We start from the raw sequence: 17,075 nt of genomic DNA, 5'->3' as shown, positions 1-17,075 counted from the left end.
AAAACTATGATAATAATTTAAATATCTGCATCCAATTTTAGGTTTCTTACAGTCCAGAAATTCTTTCAGTGACTGTGATACAGAGACTACAGCCTTTGCCTCATCAGAATATTTTCATCCTCAGCCATTTGCTATTTAGAATTGCAATCAGTGTGTCCCAAACATGTAAGTATTACATGTTTGAGACAGAGAGATGTGTGTCTGTTAGGATGTTTTCAGCTGCATGAAACAGACATCCCTACACAAATTAGCTTTTAACAAGTGAACATGGGGGGCACGTGGGTGGCTCAGTCAGTTGGGCATCCAACTCTTGATTTCGGCTCAGGTCATGATTTCAGGGTTTTCAGACTGAGCCCTGTGTTGGACTCTGTGCTGGGTGTGGAGCCTGCTTAAGATTCTCTCTCTCCCTCTGCCCCTCCCTCCTTCCCACTCCCCTCCCATCCCTCTCTGTTTCTCTCTCTTAAAAAAAAAAAAAGTGAGCATGGGAAGGGAAATTTACTGGGTCACAAATCTGAAGAGTCTGAGGTGGTCCATAATATTGCTTCAGACAAAGCTTTATCCAGGGCTCAAGGATGTGAAGAGAACCTGGTTTTTCTCTCACCATTTCCTATCTCTACTTCTTAGCTCCCTTAGCTCCATCTTGTTTCCTTCCTTATAATGCAAAGATGGCTTCCAACAGTCCCTGAAGCCACTTGCTCTACATTAGCAAACAGATAAGAAGCCAGTTCGTCTGTCCCAACAGTTCCCAGCAAAAGTCATGAAGTACACCCCGCTAGATGTATGCTCACATGACATGTTCACCTCTGCAACATCACTGTGGTCAGGAGGATACCACATGATTATTTGCTTAAATCAACCAGCTTCTATCCCTGGAGGTGGGAAAAGGTCAAACCAAAGTGGTAGTTTCCAAAGGAGTTGTGGGATGTCATTACCAATAATTAGGAGAGATTGATGTTGGCCAGCAAACAAGAGGTGCTAATAACAACATGGAACGATGCTTTCCACTGTTATGATTATAAGTGATTATATATAAAGCATGATCCCAATTTTGATGTATACATTTCTATGCAAATGTCTTTTAACTTCATTTATTTAACAAATTCTTTCTCTTTGGTTTTATAGCTATACCATTTCACTATTAGAATCAATACCTCAGCTAGCACAATTCAGCTAGCACACAAATTCTTGCATGTGTATAAGATGATCTTCAAATAAATTCCTAAAAATTCATTTGTTGAGTCAAAAGATATACACCAGTTAGGGTTTTTACACATCTTGCCAGATTGCCTTCCCCAAAAGTGATACTTCCGGCAGCAGGGTACAGCAATGCCAGCTTCCCATAACCTACCTCACCAACAAATAATTCAAGGACAAAAATACCATCTCATTGTTGAAATATCAAACTGTTTGAGCACTACTAAAGATGGAATTATTCTGATATCAGTTATCCAATGATATTTAATTTTTTATCTATTAATATTTAATTAGCTATCTGCTGATATCCTGGCTCATTTCTCAATTGGCTGATTATCTTTACATACTAAAAATAGTAAACTCTGTCTGTCATAAGTTGTAATTTTTTTCTCACTTGTCATTTTCTTTTTGGTTTTGTTTTTGGTAGGGTTTAGTTGTTGCTTTTCTATATAGAAGTTCTACATTTTGACATAATCAAAATAACAATATATTTCTTTTAAGATTGCTATCTTAAATGTCCTTTTGAGAAAGAACCTTTCTCATCCCAATTACTTCAATTTTTAATTATATTTTCTTCTAGCATATTCATTGTTTCATATTTTACTTTTAAATCTTTAAAATTTACTTTGTTGTAATATATGAGGTCAGGCTATAACTTTACTTTTTCTAAGTGGCTAAACAGGATTCCTAATGTAGATGTTATGTAGGCTGGTGACTAAGAACACCGGCTTTGAAGCTAGACCACTGGGTTCATGACCTTCAAAAGTTAGGTATCTTTTCTATATCCCATCTATAAAACAAAGATGAAAATGATGCTACCTTCTCTGTAGGGTGGTTTCAACAATGAAATGTGTTAAAGCACATAAAGAATTAGAAACACTCCCCAGAGCACAGCAAACATTAGACATTGCTGTTACTACTTTTTACTGAAAGATCTATCATTTCTCCTTTTGAGATACTACCTTTGTGAAGTACTAAATATTTATCTATATGTGGGTCTGTTTCCAGAATTTTTGTCTTCTTCTATTGCCTAGTCTGTTTACTTTTCCCTCTCTGCTGATTTGAAAAGGATTCATATCAATATTTCTGAAATCAGCAGAATGAACTTGTGACTTCTTCAGATGGCTTGGTATCTTGTCCTTATAAGCACCAGGAGTCATTTCTTTCTATGTGTCATGTCAATTCTGCACAAGTCAGCTCTCATCCCACAAGCTCTGTGGATATCATTTTGTGCTTAATTAGCTTATTCAGTCTCAACTCTTCCACTTACTAGCTCTGTAACTTGGGCAAGTTACCTGAACTCTCTGTCTCAGTTGCTTCATTTGTAAAGTGAGAATAGTAACAGTTACAATCTCATAGGGTTTCTGTGAGGATTAAATGAGATGATGCATGTAAAGCATACATTACAGTGAATATAACAATCCCTAAATAATTGTTAGTTATTAATTTATTTTATTATTACTTTTATATCATAAGACACATAAGTGTCTTCTTCATTAAAGGGCCTGGCAAGTACTGACATGAGTAATCCAGATATAAGGAATATAGAGAAAAGACAGCCAATGGCATTTTTCAAGTAAAGTTATAATTTTTCCAAGTTAATATATAATTAATAGCACCCCAAATAATACCTTGTACCTAGCAGGTGCTCAAAAAAATTGTTGAACTGGTAAATAAAAAGAAATCATATTGTCTTTCTGTCTGTGCAGCACTGAGGATTTCATGTGAAGTGAATATTGAGAAAGAAAAATTTCACTAAAAATGTTCCTCAAGAAATGTAAATTAATAAAACAGTATTAAGATTGTTCAAGGCTTCTGGTACAACTTTATCCCCATGATCATCACATGTTTACACACATGCAGAAGGAGGGATAGTAAAATAAAGGGGAAAATGCTTAGGGATTAGTAGTCAGAGCAATCATTCCATTTTCTTGAGATCTGTGTTCTTTGGAAACATGTCCTACACCACAGAGTAATTATCCTCTCTTATAATTTATGTAACATGCATTCGTATGTGTGTGTGCACAGACTTAAACACACAATCTACAAATAGGCATTTCTTGACATTTTAAACCATTCCAGATTGGCTCAATTCCAGTTAATCACATTAAAATGTCAAGAAATTAAGTATTAAAGATACAATCTGGTCCCTCTTGAACTTATTTACTTGTTCTTAAAAAAAAAAAAAGATATGGCAGGAAGCAGCTGACTGCTCCCTTCCTTTCAGCAGACATAATCTTCTTGTTTTACTTGGGCAGGGTCTTTTCCCATGCGTGAAAAGATGGAGAGGCAGAGGATCACAAACTCATATGAGAGATGTGGCCATGTGTATTATTTTTCCCTGAGGTTTAAAGTGCTTGGGCAAGGCCATGGAGAAAGATACTTGTGAGTCTCCAACTCTGAGTCATCTTGGGGTTGCCAGTAGCATCTGAGATGTTATGCCAAAGAATTATTAGGAACCAAAACATGAAAATCACTCTCATGTGAGTGTGAAACTCAATCTTCTTGACTTTTGAAGGAGAGATGTTTCCTTTACAATTCCACCATTTTCAATGCCAGTAATTGCACACTGGATCAAACGACTGATGAGTGGAATTGGAAACCTAGAGATAATTTAAGAATAGCTTAGGTAACTAGACCCAGTCTTTGAAGAAGAACTCTATGGGAGAGGTCTTAAATGATCTTAAGTCTTGACCACAATTCCTTAGGTACCACCACAGAACAAGACAATACCACTTATGTTTACCTGGCATCTAAAAATTCAGCTATCAGTTTGCATTGATTTTTACAGCGATTTTCACAAGTCACTAATTAATTGGCAAATGTTCAATTCCCATCCACTCTAGTTATCTAGGTCAAGAGAAATAAACCTGTCAATGCAGCCAGCAAAATAATAATAATAATAATTAAAAATAAATTAGAGAATTTCTTTACTGCTTTGTGAGACATGTTCCTCTGCTATAGTGAATCAAATAACACACTTATAGTCAACTCAATATTTAAAGGTAGATGTACTTCCTACTTAATATGTAGTCTTGTGTTTTAAATTTGATTTAAGACAAATTCCTGAAGTCCAAGGGCCTTGTACTAAATATTTTTAAGAACAATCAAACAAAAATAGATAGATGATTATGATGAAGATTAGATAGATAGATAGATAGATAGATAGATAGATAGATAGATAGAACATAGGAACCATCTAAAGAACATGCCCCAGGTTAAAAAAGTAAAATATAATTTTATCCATATTCATTAATTTGTTATTCCTCATTCTACACATTTTATTAAATGCCAGTCACTGTTCTATGCATTGAGGATGAAACAGTGATCCAGAAAACAAATATTTTTCTCTGTCCTCACTGGAACTTCTAGTCTAATGGAGGATATTGCCAATTAGATAACCTCACAAGCAAATACAGAATTCACTAGGCCAAGTAACTGCAAATGGGAGAAAAACAGGAGGATCTGAAAAAGCTAGGGAGATCAGGGAAGGCTTCACTGAGAAGTGATAGTTGAGGTGATCTCTGAAAGGAGAAAAGGATAGGCAACGACTAGGTTAAAAAAGGAAGGAAGGGTAGCTCAGGTAGAGGGATCACCATGTGCAAACGCTATACAGCAGGAGAAAGCAAAGAGAGTAGAGATTAAAAAGAAAGTCACTGGAACACTGGGAAACAGGGAGTAGGGTGCAAGATAGAGCTGGAGAGTCCATGCTCAGTTATTTTGTCTGGACTTAAGAGCAATGGGAATCCATTGAAAGAATCTAAGCAGGAGGGTGACGTGGTCAGAATTATATTTTAATAACAATTAGTCTGGATGTGTAGAGACTGGCTTAGAGGGACCCCAGAGGGGCTATGGGGAAACCAGCTAGACTATCAGGAATAAGCTATTGCTGTTATCTGTCAATGATGGTAGCTTAGATCAAGATGGTACCAGTGGAGATAGATCAAAGAAAACACCACCAGGACTTGAATTAAATTTGGAGGGAAGGGGCAATGGAATAAGCTTATGCAGAAAAAATAAGTGCTTTTGGTGGCAGGAGGGAAGGTTAAAACAACAGCAATATTTTATAAGGCCAAATACTGCTCATGACTCAGGCAACTGGCATTCTAAATCTAAATAAGTCTAAATCCAGAATTGTGACTACTTTATGTTGCTCTGAGGTCTTACACTTGTCTCCCAAAGCTAATCTAAGAAAAAACTCCAAGAAAGTAGGGAAGTTCTACTTCTGGTTAAGATACAGAGACGCATACAGGGTGCCTGGGTGGCTCAGTTGGTTAAGTGTCTGCCTTCAGCTCAGGTCATGATCTCAGGGTCCTGGAATTGAGCCCTGCGTTGGAGGGGGGGCTCCCCACTTAGCGGGGAGTCTGCTTGTCTCTCTCCCTCTGCCCCTCCCCCTGCTTGTGTGCACGTGCTCTCTCTCTCTCACTCACTCTCTCACAATAAAATCTTTAAAAAAAAAAGATATAGAGAGGCATAATGACTATCACTTCCATCATAACAAAAGAAAATAACAGATAAACTAAAAATTATATTTTTCTTTAAAACCATCAAAGACTTTAGACTACTAGACATACATATATACAGGTCTAAATAAACTAATTCCAGAGAGAGACATGCCATTCAAAGAAGAGCACAAAGTGGTGATTATTTTCATACCAGGGACAAATTGCCTAGCCTGAGTAGAGGCAGGTGGAAAAGTAGGCCTGACACAGACAAAACAAGTTTTCTGGAATGAAAAGAAACCAATGGAACTTTTAACAACAGTGTGGGCTAGCATGAAATACTGGAATCTGAAACACAAGAATATATATTCCAAAACGGCAATTCTACCTCATGGGAATTCTGCTGAGTCAGGAGCAGTTGGAGCAGAGCTGGGAGGTAGAGAGAAATTTCCTAGTCCCTTGTGCTACTTAGGTTCTAGACCCCTTCTGGAGTTAAATCCGGAGGTAAAAATCAAACTAACTAGAACTGCAACCAAATCCCCTTCTAGTTCAAATCTTGAAAATCCCAAACAGATCAGCCCCCCATCATGAAGCAAGAAGCTGGGAGTTAGGCTAAAAGGCTAGGAGAAATCTCCATAATCTCATTGGCAAGAGGTAAACTAAAACTAATTAAACTTGTATCTCAGTCCCAGTTCAGCTAAACTCATGATAGGAACTGGATAAAAATTCCCTTCCCAAGCTTCTGGACAGAGGAAAGGGAAAGGCATCTCTGGTTAAAACAAAATAAAAATATGCAATCTTGCTTAGTCCCTATTGTTCATTTATGCAAAATGTATGACATATAGCAAAAAATTATGAGACACACAAATAAGAAAGAAAATGTGTCCAAAATAAAAAAAAAGAAAATAGTCAATAGAGGAAGACCCACTGATGTCCACATACTACAATAAGTTGATGAGGTCTCTAAAATAACTATTTTAAATATGTTAAAGAATTATGTTAAATAAAGATAGACAAGGATGGATGAACAAAAAGGAATTTCATCAGAGAAACTAAAGCTTTAAAGTGAAATTCTAGAATAGAAAAATATGATATCTGAAACAAAGAATATAATAAATAAGCTTAAAAGCAGATTGAAACAACAGAAAAATCAGTTAACTCAAAGTCAACAGATAATAGCCAAAGTACAAAAAAAAAAAAAAAAGAATTAAAATACTAAATAGTGTCAGAGATACATGGGTTCATATCAAAGGGTAACTAGAATTCTCAGAGTATATTCTCTTTCAAAATGGAATTCAATTAGAAGTTGATAATAAATTGATAACTAGAAAAAAACTCTCAAATATTTAAAAATTAACCTATGCATTTTTAAAAGAAATGAAATAGAATTTATAAAACATTTTGTACCGAATGATAATGAAAACACAAACATCAAAATTTGTGAGATGTAGCTAAAGCAGTGCTTAGAGGAAAAGTGATAGCTTTAAATGTACATATCAGAAAAAAGGAAAGGATTTAAAGAATAAAAGGCATAAAGATTGATGAGGAAGAAATAAACTATCTTTGTTTCTGACAATATAATTATGTATGTAGAAAATCCAAAGGAATCAACAAACAAACTACTTAGGGCTACTGAGTGAATTTGCAAGGTCATAGGATCCAATAGCAATATATAAAAATCAACTGTATGGGGAAAAGACAGTCTCTTCAACAAATGGTGCTGGGAAAGCTGGACAGCTACATGCCAAAGAATGAAACTGGACGATTTTCTTAAACTGTACACAAGAATAAACCTAAAATGAATTAAAGACCCAAATATGAGACCTGAAACCATAAAACTCCTAGAAGAAAACACAGACAGTCTCTCTGACATCAGCCTTAGCAACATTTTCTACATGTGTCTCCTCAGGCAAGGGAAACAAAAGCAAAAATAAATTACTGGGGCTACACCAAAAATAAAAAGTTTTTGCACAGCAGAGGAAACCATCAACAAAACAAAAAGGCAACCTACTAAATGGGAGAAGATATTTGCAAATGATATACCCAATAAGTTAATATCTAAAATGAATAAAGAAGTTATACTATCCAACACCAAAAAATAAATCCTATTAAAAAATGGGCAGATGACCTGAATAGACATTTTTCTAAAGACACACAGATGGCCAACAGATACATGAAAAGATGCTAAATATCTATAATCATCAGCGAAATGCAAATCAAAACCACAACAAGATGTTACCTCAACCAGTCCAGAATGGCTAATATCAAAAAACAGAGAAGTAAGTGTTGGAGAGGATGTGGAGAAAAGGGAACCCTCATGCACTGTTGGTGGGAATGTAAATTGGTGCAGCCACTGCGGAAACAGTATGAAGGTTCCTCAAAACAATCAAAAATAGAAATACCACACAATCCAGTAGTTCCACTATGGGTATTTACCCAAAGAAAATGAAAACACTAATTTGAGAAGATATATTCACCCTTATGTTTACTGCAGCATTATTTACAATAGCCAAGATATGGAAGCAACCCAAGTGTCCATCAATAGATGAATGGATAAAGAAGATGTGATAGCTATACATAGATACACACACACACACACACACAGGAATATTATTCAGCCATAAAAAGAATGAGCTATTGCCATTTGCCATCCATTTGCATGGATGGACCTAGAGGGTATTATGCTAAGTGAAATAAGTCAGATGGAGAAAGATAAATACCATATGATTTCACTTATATGTGGAATCTTAAAAACAAAACAAATGAACAAACAAACAAAAACAGAAACAGACTCATAATTACAGGGAACAAAATGATAGTTGCCAGAAGGGAAGGGGATGGAAGGATAGGCAAAATGGGTAAAGGGCAGTGGAAGGTACAGGATTCCAGTTATGAAATGAATAAGTCATGGGAATGAAAGGTACAGCATAGGGAACACAGTCAGTGGTACTGTAATAGCCTTGTATGGTGACAGATGGGAGCTATACCTGTGGTGCACATAGCATAACGTACGTAGTTGTTGAATCACTATGTTATACATCTGCAACTAATGCAACATTCTGTCAACTATATTTTAATTAAAAAATAAATAAAATTTAAAAAATAAAATAAAAAGCTGAACTCAAAAGAAAAAGTGGAGATCATATAAATTAAATATAAAAAGGAGTATTAAAGTAAATAAAAGACTGGGAGAGGGGCGCCTGGGTCGCTCAATCGGTTGAGCGTCTGCCTTCAGTTCAGGTCATGATCCCAGGGTCCTGGGATCGAGCCCCATATCGGGCTCCCTGCTCCACGGGAAGCCTGCTTCTCCCTCTCCCACTCCCCCTGCTTGTGTTCCCTCTCTCACTGTGTCTCTCTCTGTCAAATAAATAAATAAATAATCTTTAAAAAAAAAAAAGACTGGGAGAAATTAACCATATGATTTACAAATATTTTATAATAATGTAAATATTATAAATAGCATTTTTTATTGTTATTTATTTATTTATTTATTTTTGAGAGAGTGCGCAAGCGTTGGGGAGGGACAGAGGGAGAGAGAGAGAGAATCTCAAGTAGGCTCCATATTCAGCACAAAGCTGAATGTGGGGCTCAATCCCAGGACCCCAAGATCATGACCTGAGCCTAAATCAAGAGTCAGACATTCAAATGAGTGAGCCACCCAGGCCCCCCTAAATAGTGTTTTAAATACAAAGATTTCCTTTCAAAAGTGAAGAACAAATCTATTATATTTCTATATCTTACTAACAAAAAAATTAGAAAATGAAATTTATAAAATACCATTTATAATAGCATCAGACACCTAAAAATAAACATTTTAATATACATGCAAGTCCTCTATACTTAAAAACCACAAAACACTGCTGAGAGAAATTCAAAAAAAAAATGGACAGATATACCATGTTCAAGGACTGAAGGATTCATTATTAAAATATCTATTCTCCCCAAATTAATCTATAGTTTAAAATAATCCCAATCAAAATCTCAGGGTTTTTTTCAGATTTTAAGACATTATAAAATTGAATTAATTAAGATATTATGTTGACCTGAGGGAAAGTTTCTGTTCATAAAAGAAACCACTAAAGAAAGTGAAAAAAGGCAAGCTACTGACTATGAGAACACATTTACAATACATGGGTATATAAAGGGATTCATTTCCAGAATATATACAGAAGTTCTATAAATCAATAACTTAAAAATAAGTCAATTAAAAGGAAGGGAAAGACTTAAACGGAAATCTTCCAACAGAAGGTATAGAATAGCCAACAAGCACATGAAAAGGTGTTTAACATTGTAAGTTATCAGGGAAATATAAATTAAAGCCATAATGAGATACCACTACTAGCTAAAAAGAGTGACCATATCAAGTGTTGGTGAGGATGTGAAGCAGATGGAATTCTCACACATTGTTTATGGGAGTGTAAACATATCATCACTTTGGAAAACAATTTGGCAGGTTTTTATAAAGTTCAACATACCCTACCTTATGATGTCATTCCACTCCTAGGAATATACTTAAGAGAAATGAAAGCATATGCCTACAAAAAGATTTATACACAAATGTTCACAGAAGCTTTATTCAACTGCTGAAAACGGTCAACAAACCAGATGTCCACCAAAAAGAATAAGTCAACTGTGGTAAATTCATATAATGGATTTCTAGTCAGCAATAGTAATAAAAAAAAGAACTAAAGATACTTGCAACAATATAGATGAATACACTGAGTACAAGAAGCTAGAGGCCAAAGAGTATATACCATCTGATTCCACTTATATTAAGACCAAGTACAAACCAAATTAATATATGATGATGGAAATCAGAACAGGGTTTGCCTCTGGGAGAATGAAGGAATGGAACAGAAAGTGGCAGCAAACACCTTTCAGGAAAATGAAAATTAATGGTTACAAAGGAGTACATACATTTATCAAAACACATTGAACTGTACACTTAGATCTGGGCATTTTGTTGTTGTGTAAAGTATGTCCTCAATAAAGGAAAGAGGAAAAAGAAAACAATCCTGAAAGCAAAAACAGTTAAACGTATGAAAAAAACACAGACACACTAAAATGAAGGCTCCATACTGTATTCAAATTACAGAATTTCTTATAAAAACATGACTTCACATGGGGCGCCCGGGTGGCTCAGCAGGTTAAGCATCTGCCTTCGGCTCAAGTCATGATCCCTGGGTCCCGGGATTGAGCCCAGCAGGGGAGTCTGCTTCTCCCTCTCCCTCTGCCACCCCCCCACTCATGCGTACACAGACTCTCTCTCTAGTAAATAGAGAATCTCTCTAGTAAATAGAGAAAAATCTTAAAAAAAATAAAAAATGAAAAAACATGACTTTATAATGCAAGAAACAAGTACAAAAAAGTAATATAAAACTAAGCAAATTATCTAAGTTTTACTTTAAAAAACAGACACACACACAGAACAGGATTCTTCAAGAGATAACATTTTTACACAACCTGAGAGATTCCTCCTTTAGCAATCAATGTTTATGGTCAGCTAGCCCCAGGAAAGTTTCTTAACATTTTTATCATAGTGAAATCTAGTTCCAGTGATTAGCCTCAAAGATAATGAGTAGCAACTGATGGAAACAGCCAGGCAAACCTAAATTCAAAGCCTGTATGTGCCTCAGCTGCTCTGTGACTTGGACTAGAAGCTCTGCCTCTCTGGGGCTCAATTTCTTCATCGGTAAAATGCAGAAAGGTTTGTTCTGAACTTTAAAGAAGATAACATATGGGAAGCACTTAGTACCTGGCACATAGACAACTCTCATAACCAGTGGCTGCAATTATTACTAATGGGGGGCAGGTAGCCTGAGGAAAGGTGGTGGAAGTAGGAGGGAGCTGAAGTTTTCAGAAGGGAGGTGTTTGTTTTGCTGAGCAACTAACCCCTATGTCACCTTGGCTGATGTCTGAATCTCAGGGAGTATTTTTTATACTAATGGAACCTCCTTCATTTTAGGACCCCAGAGATCTGATTCTCGGTTGGCCCCTTAGCACCCACAAAACAAACAACCGCACAAACAGGGCTCAGAATGGCTACCTGGGTTTTCCATAATATGGACATGGTTCAATTTATAGTTTTTAAAGGATAATAAACTGCCACCAGGTGACTTCAAATCCCATTCCTTCAAAAGAACATAATTATAGGAAGAGTACTTTCAGATCACTTTCCTAAACATGAGTTTAGTACCTTGGGGTTTTCCCTTATCAAGATCCTATCTGTACAGTCTACCTACTCTGTTCCTGTGGAAATAAGCATATCTGCTTCCTTAGCTTGCCTGTAGAATTTGAAGATAATCCCAGTAGAGATTATATATTATCTGGGTCCAAAATAGGATTTCTGTGGTTTCACACTGTTGTCATCATAGCACATCAGAGAATCTCAGAATTTTAAGGGATCTCTTTGAAGATCACACCACCTCCTTCACAGCTCCACCTACTGAGAATCTGTGGTTAGCTCTATCATTTCCATTGTCTTGAACTTCATTACCTCGAAAGGCTCCTTAATTCATGGACAGAGAGCTCAACTTGAAGAGTTCTTTCTTCTGATGAAGTAAAATCTCCCTTTCATAGACTCCCTCAGGATTCCTTACCCACCCTTGGAAGAAAAACAGAATTGGTGCATTTCCCCTTCACATGGTAGGTCTTCCCCTACTTCTGGGGTGGCCAGCAACTTCCCTGACCACACTGTCCAAACCAAGATGTTCCTTATCGTTACCTACTTATGCCCTTGCTGTTTCCTTCAAAGTGTTTATCAAAATCTGCTATTGTTTTTTTGTATGTCTTTTTTATAAGAGAATGTCAGCTCCCAGAAGGGCCACACAGCTATCTTACTTATGGCTGCCCTGCCAGCACCTGGCACTAACCCAGGCACATCATGGGTACTCAGTGGACACTGGATACGTGACTACATGTCTTTAGATATTTTTAATTAGCTCATATTCTCTCCTTAGCTCTCTGTGACCTGACCATATATCTGTATTCCTTCTGAGGGTTTTCAAAGTGCAAAGGTCAGAGAGCAGGCGGGTAACAAATCTCTGTAAAGGAGACTGGTATAAAGAAATGGGAAGTGGTGAGGTTGTGGAACTGGCCAGAGTACATGCTTTGCCCAAAGGCACTCAAATTCAAGAAATTTTTAATCACTAGGATTGCTGAGCATAACATGTCTGTGGCTGGATTGGGCCTGCAGACCACCATTTTACAAGCCCTCTTTCAACCCTTCTTTCTTGATCATAGTTTCCAGATCCCTCATCTCCCTCCCTTGGGAATATTCCAGTATGTCAGTATCCCTCTTGAAGTTTGCTTAATTGACCAGGAAGTCACAGCACGAGGGGCGCAGGGCACATGGGACTGTTACCTTCTGTGGTCTGGATAGTAAACCAATCTCAGAGCAGCCCAGGAGGCTGAGGTCTCTCAGCAGATGTCCCACATTGTTGTTGGCTCCAATTGAGTTTGTAGTCAATATGTCTTTTTTTTTTACCATGAGCTGCTGACAAGCCACTTAATGATAATAATATTTATGCAACAGCCTAAACAAAGGTCTATGGCCTTGGAAGAATTCAGGCCATATACACTTCTTGATGATGTTTTCTTTCCGCGCAAGTCCCGACAAGAAGAACAGGATTCCCCAATCACTCTGATCTCCCACAGACAGATGAGGCCCAAGCAACCAATCAAATCACAAAGGAATAATGCAGTCAGTTGCTTTTCCTGACCACGGTAATTAAACTAGACCAAAAGACCTGGTTGCATACTAAAATCATCTCTGGCTCCAACCCTGGAGACTCTAAGTCTGCAGCACCAGGAGTCTGTATGGTCAACAAGCTCCCTAGATGATGTGGCACATCTAAGAGCCCAAATCTAGAGACTACTGTCTTGCCTAACAGGATCAGTATTACTTGCAAATTCTCGAAACTCTGGAAGTGAGGCACTCTCAGTACAGACACATCCTAAAATTTGAGAGTCACCCATCTAGATCAGGGTTGACAAACTTTTTTACTAAAGAGCCAGATAGCAAGTATTTTAGGCTTTGTGGAGTGAGAGACAAAATTGAAGATATCATGTTGGTACATATTATATAACTGTTTAAAATGTAACCATTTGTTATAGGTTAAATTGTGTCCCGCCCTCCCCCTCCAGAGAAGATATGTTGACCTCCTAATCTCTAGCACCTCAGAATGTGGCCTTGTTTGGAACAAGGATCTTTGAGAAATAATCAAGTTAAGATGATATTATTAGGACAGGCCCTAATCCAATGTGGCTGGTGTCCTTATAAAAAGGGGAATATGGACATAAGGAGAAACCCAGGAAAATGTTATCTATAAGCCAAGGAATGCCCGAGGAGTGAAGCATAGAACGTGTGCTCCCTCACAGCCCCAAGGAGGAACCAACCCTGCTGACACCTTGATTTTGGACTTAGCCTCCACATATGTGAGACAATAAATCTGTGTTTAAGCCACTCAGTTTGTGGTCCTTTATTATGGCAGCCCTAGAAAACGAATACACCATTAAAAATGGAAAAACAAGTCTTAGCCCAAGGGCCATATAAAAACAAGAAGGCAGTTGTGGTCTATGGACCATATCTAGACTATGCCCAACCATGATGACGATGCTCAACATCTTGGCAATCAACCCATTGTTCATAATCTCACAGTAGACCCAGTCTGAGGTGCCCACGTCCAACTCAAATATTACCTCTTGGGAGAGGTTTTCCCTAATCTCTATGATGTTAACTGTGTACTTCAAGGGTCTTGCCAGCCTTGCTCACTGCTACATCCTTAGAACCTGACACATACCAACTTTCAATAAATATTAAATGAATGAGTGAATTTTAGACAGATAATCACAAGCTCAGTTTTCAGAGAGGCAACTTAAAGCCACGGGGTATCACTGATTGCTTGAAGTGACACAGCAGAAAACCCAGGATTAAAATCCACTTATCCAGACTTCTGAACTTACAGTCCTTTTACAGGCCACTCCACCTCTTAAACATACCTAAGCCTTTCCTGAAACACTGGCACTTAAAACACAACATGTTATCCACATTTTTACACGAGAGGGATGTTAGGAACTTAGGTGTGATTAACACCCAGCCATTAAGCAGCCACAGGCAGGCTGAGCAGAAGGTACACCAGAACATTTACGAGGAAAACTCTGTGGTAGGTAGACCTTTACCAGGGCTACTTAGCTCCCATCCTCTTTTTAAGCCACACCTTGATTTCGTTCTAGGAAATCAGTTCTCTTCCAGTGTGTAGCCATGGCAAAAGGTAATTCTTGAACCTGCCCCCCAACTCCAAAGAAAACGACCAATCCATATGCTACCTGCCCACAGATAGAGTCAGGGGCTATACACGCCTAAGCTCACCTGATGCGACACTGTCTTCCTGACTTTGTAACTCCCAAATGACAGGGGACATAGCATATTAGTTATTGATTGCTGTATAGCAAATAGCCACAAACTTAGCATCTTAAATCGATGTGTGTTTATTTGTTCACAGTTCTGTAGGTCAGAATTCGGGGATGCCGTGGCTGTGTTCTTTGCTCACGGTCTGTGATGGCTAATTTTATATGTCAACTTGACTGAGCTGAGGGATGCCCATATAGATGGTAAAATATTATTTCTGGGTGTGTCTGTGAGGGTGTTTCTGGAAAAGATGAGAATCTGAATCAGTGAGTAAAGGAGCTGGCCCTCACCAACCTGGGAAGGTATCATCCATCTGTGGGCCTGAATAGAACAGAAAGGTGGAGGAAGGGCAAATCTGCTCTCTGCTTAAGCTGGGACATCCATCTTCTCCTGCCTTTGGACATCAGTGCTCCTGGTTCTTGGGCCTTCACACTTGGACTAGCATCTACACTACCAGCCTCCTGATTCTCAGGCCTCAGACAATATTACATGTCAGACAAGCTGGTTTTCTAGCTTGAAGATGGCAGCTCATAGGACTTCTCAGCCTCCATAATCATGTAAGACAATTCCTATAATAAACCTTCTTTTATATATACCTATATAAATATCCTATTGGTTCTGTTTCTCTGGAGAACCCTGACTAATACAAGATCTCAAAGATGCTGGGTGCCTGTGTCCCCAGCTGACACCTCTTCCAAGCTCATTCCTGTTATTAGAATTCAGTTTCTTGCAGTTGCAGGACTGAGTTCCTTGTTTCCTTTTTAGCTGTTGGCCAGGGGTCACTTTCAGCTCCTTGCAGCCATTCTATGGTCCTGGCATAGGGACCCCTCCCCATCTTCAAAGCCAGCAATGGCACATACCATCTTTCTAATGTTCCAAATCTCTCTGACTTCCCTTTCTGCCTTGCTCTTCTGCTTTAAAGAACTCATATGATTAGATTAGGCCCATCCTGATCATCTCCGTATATTAAGGTGGACTGTTTTGGACTTTATACCCAGAAAATCCTTTCGTTTGAGTACCTGGATTTGTGTTCTACCAAGTAACCAGGGGACAGGAGTCTTGGGTACTCTATCGAATGCTGCCTACCTAGAGGTCATTTTCATTGCAGAGGTTAACAGTGGTAGGCATGCCCCAGCCACTCAGTTCCTGCTGGGAGACAGAGACAGTTGCTGTGTTTCCCACGTCCTGCTTCTTGGGCTTATGGTGCTTCCTTGGTTCCTATCATTCCCAAGTTTAGTCTCCCAGCCTGTCATCAAATCTTATAACTCCTAATATAAACAAATAAAATCTCCATGTACCAGATATTAGCCCAAACTGCATTCTGTTGCAATCAAGAAACCTGACTGTCTCAAGCTCCAGAAGATGCCCAGCAATCCACCACAAAACAGGGATTCTTGTGAAAGGGAGAGTGTGATAGGGCAGGAAAAATCCATGGGCCGCTTTGCCAAACCAGACACCCCCATCCCCATAAATCTGACATGCTGGTTTAAAATACCAGAGTTCTACTAAACCACAGAAAAGCAACGACTATTTAATGTTTTAAATATGGGAACGCTTCACAAATTTGTGTGTCAGCCTTGCACAAGGGTCATGCCAATCTCCTGTATTCTTTCATTTATTTAATTTTTATAAGATTTTATTTATTTAACACAGAGAGAGAGAGAGGGAGTGCACAAGCAGGGGGAGCAGTAGAGGGAGAAGCAGGCTCCCCACTGAGCAGGGAGCCCGATGAGGGACTTGATCCCCGGACCCTGAGATCATGACCTGAGCTGAAGGCAGGCGACTCTTAACTGACTGAGCCACCCAAGCGCCCCTGTATTCTTTCATTTAAACAAAAGTAGTCAGTGGTCTATATGGTAAAAAATAAAGTGGTCAGACTGAACAAAGACACGTTCTAATTTTTGTATAAGGAATGGACTAGACAGAAGCTGAAATTAAACAATCTGACACTCGTTGGAAAGTGAAAAATCTGTTAAAAAATCTTTTGACCTCATATAGTTGTTGTACTAAATTTAAATTCATGTTTTCCT

At 38.2% G+C, this 17,075-nt stretch overlaps 1 pseudogene; it reads right to left on the bottom strand.

Moving 5' to 3' along the window:
• Nucleotides 1-16,585: 16,585 nt before the first annotated feature.
• LOC118006580 lies at nucleotides 16,586-16,685 on the bottom strand (annotated as a pseudogene).
• Nucleotides 16,686-17,075: the final 390 nt, after the last annotated feature.

This window comes from Mirounga leonina, unplaced genomic scaffold, assembly GCF_011800145.1.
Source record: "Mirounga leonina isolate KUSES-001 unplaced genomic scaffold, KU_Mleo_1.0 Mir_97, whole genome shotgun sequence".
NCBI lineage: Eukaryota > Metazoa > Chordata > Mammalia > Carnivora > Phocidae > Mirounga > Mirounga leonina.
This window is presented reverse-complemented; position numbering and strand designations above follow the sequence as displayed.